Source organism: Capra hircus, unplaced genomic scaffold, assembly GCF_001704415.2.
Source record: "Capra hircus breed San Clemente unplaced genomic scaffold, ASM170441v1, whole genome shotgun sequence".
Classification (NCBI taxonomy): Eukaryota; Metazoa; Chordata; class Mammalia; order Artiodactyla; family Bovidae; genus Capra; species Capra hircus.
The window spans coordinates 22,750-25,717 of record NW_017202243.1 but is presented as its reverse complement, the minus strand read 5'-3'; the positions used below and the strand labels follow the sequence as shown (position 1 = coordinate 25,717).

The 2,968-nt window shown below is 45.6% G+C and overlaps 1 pseudogene; it reads left to right on the top strand.

Annotated features, from left to right (window-relative positions):
• The first annotated feature begins 527 nt into the window (after positions 1-527).
• Positions 528-1,175, top strand: LOC108635069 (annotated as a pseudogene).
• The last annotated feature ends 1,793 nt before the right edge of the window (positions 1,176-2,968 follow it).

Here is a 2,968-nt window from a genome sequence, read left to right as displayed (position 1 = left end):
GGGAAACATTTCAAACCAGTTGTCAAATGTAGATAATATATATATATATATATATAGATAGATACATGTGGAAGTCTTAACTCTGACTTTGTCGGAGATCAGCCTTGAACTCAAGCAGGCTTCATTCATCACAGAATGCATCAGCATCCCGACCCTTTCGAGGCACGTCTCAATCTAAGTAGAGCCAAAGGAAGCAAAGCTGTGAAAGGAGAACAGTTCTGCCCTTCACAGAGCCAGCAGGAACTACCCCATGACCAGATGAGGTCACATGACCAGAAATGCTGCTGGTGATGATTCCTGATCTTTTCACTTCTACGAAAGGATTCTTAAGTACTAGACCCACTTAAGGAAAAGATCAAACACTAATTTACAGAGGCCTCTATAAAACACTAAGAAAGCAACTTCCTCCATGACAATTATCCAAAACTACAACAATAACATAAATAACAACCAGGAAAGTCCTGCTTATTGGTCCCAACATTGGGGGTCCAGGATATAAAAGCCCAGAACAGGAGGAAGTCCTCAGAATCTGAGAAACTCAGCTCTGAGCCGGAGTCCACCCTCCACCACTGACACAATGACCCACTCGTGCTGCTCCCCGCGCTGTCAGCCCACCTGCTGCAGGACCACCTGCTGTGAGTCCAGCTGCTGCCAGCCCTGCTGCCCCCCGCACGTTGCTGTCAAACCACCTGCTGCAGGACCACCTGCTACAAACCTACCTGTGTGATCAGCTGCTGCCAGCCCACCTGTTGCAGCAAACCCTGCTGTCAGCCCACCTGCTGTGAGTCCATCTGCTGCCAGCCCTCTTGCCCTCCAACTTGCTATCAAACTAGTGAAACCACCTGCTGTAGGACCACCTGCCACAAGCCTACTTGTGTGACCACCTGCTGTCAGCCCACCTGCTGTGGGTCCAGCAGCTGTGGACAAACCTTCAGTGGGTCCAGCTGCGGCCAGCCTTGCTGCCAGTCGGTGTACTGTGCCCCTGTGTACTGCCACAGAATCTGCTACCACCCCACGTGCTGCTGCCTGCCTGGGTGCCAAGCCCAGGAATGTGGGTCCAGCTGCTGCCAGCCTTGCAGCCGCCCTGTGTGCTGTCAGACCACCTGCTGCCGCCCCAGCTGTGTGTCTACCTGCTGTCGGCCTTCCTGTTGCTGATCACCTCACCAAAGAACCCCTGTCTCCTAGCAACACTTTATAGCAACTGAGTTGCTACTTGGGGACAAAAAATGATTTCTGAGACTTTGCTGACAACTGGTATGCTCTACCAGAATTTGTTAACCCATCTGCCTCTTTAAAAGCTTATAAATCAGCTTGATAGAGTGCAGAGGGTTTCCCCCAGTTGTCTTTCTCTGGTGTAAGAGGATCATGTGCCAGGCATCTTTGATAAGGAATTATGTCTCGATTTTGGTTTTGAAAATAAGGACTGACCACGTTGTACTTCTAAGTAGCTTAGGAAAACAAGTCCTCATAATGTTTCATTAGGTTTCTGCAGCTTATCATAATTAACATAATCATACGTTTCTCTATCAATATTCCCATGGCTCTTGTGACCTGCGTTTTCCTTTTATGGTACCTTTGAATTGTCTTCCTAGAGGCAGTGGTCTTGCCTGTGTGGTTCTCAATAAATTCTTTGCCATAATCTTCCTACATTGTGTTTGATTTTTACATGGCATTCCTGATATAGAGATTTAAGTACATGCTACATACTATATGCATTATCCATTATGAGTATCATGTTAGCTCTCAGAATCAATTATTATTAGCTCATTAAGTAAATTGTGTAGTATGCTTTAGCTAACAATGAACACACTCTTCTAGGATAGAGTCTTCCGTCCCTGCTCACAGGTGTTTACCTTTACATCCCAAGGAAACCGATGCTTGCACCTCAGTGACTAAGCTGTAGTTGTTGTCTTTGTTTATGTACGGTTGCTGGGCATGGACACACCCTAAGATATGCCAAGGAAATTACGTTCAGACTATTTCTCCCTACTCTCTACCTCTTCTTGATAACCATCCCTCAGCAATTAGTAACTGTAAAAGAACCCCTGTCCCCACACAACACCTTATGTTAACTGACTTGCTACTGAGGACAAAAAATAACTCCTTAGACTTTGCTGACTAGTATGCTAGTCAGCAACTAGTATGCTCCACCAGAATTTGTTACAAATCTCTCTTAAAAAAACTTGTGAATCAGCTTGATGGAGTTCAAAGAGCTTCCCACCGGTCTACCTACATGAGGAATGCAAACTGATCAGATGATGAACATGACTGAGTGACTGAACTGAACTGAACTGATATTCCTTCAAAGAGATGTGACTTTCACAGTGTTAAAGCCTTCAATCCTGGGTGGGAAGCACAGATTCCCAAGAATGTTACCTTGAGTTCAGTTGAGAGGATTCACTCCTACATCACTTTCTGAAACCATGTGTACTACCTCTGTGGATATATTTGGTCCTACCTAAGAGGAATCAGGTAATGGTCTTTGGGTCAAGATATACACTACATCCAGAAGACACAATATCAAAACCATGTGTTGTCACCTCTAAGTTGGTTCTTTGCTCCACATTTGCAAGACCACTCCAATTGTCCATGGGGCCAGTCATCTCTGTCATGTGATGTATGGTAGAACAGGTAGCTCTCATGTTTGTGTGCCTGTTGTTGGTCTTGTTCTTCAAAAAGTGGGTCTCTTGGTCCAAACTGATGCTATTCAGAATCCTATGCCAATACTACTCTAGCCAACAGTACAGCTGATAGGGATGAGAAATCCATGTTTAGAACATGCAGTCCTAGAAAGGAGAACCTGTCTCTTTTCCTACTAGTCTGAGAGGATAACTTGCCTTTGGTGTGGCGTGGTTAATGAGTTATGACGCTAGCGCATCGGTGCTCAGCAACATTCTCTGCTTCTGACTGGCAGCACATAGAGCAGGGGCAGCCATGGTGAGAAGGAGCCTAAGCTATTGGGTTCACA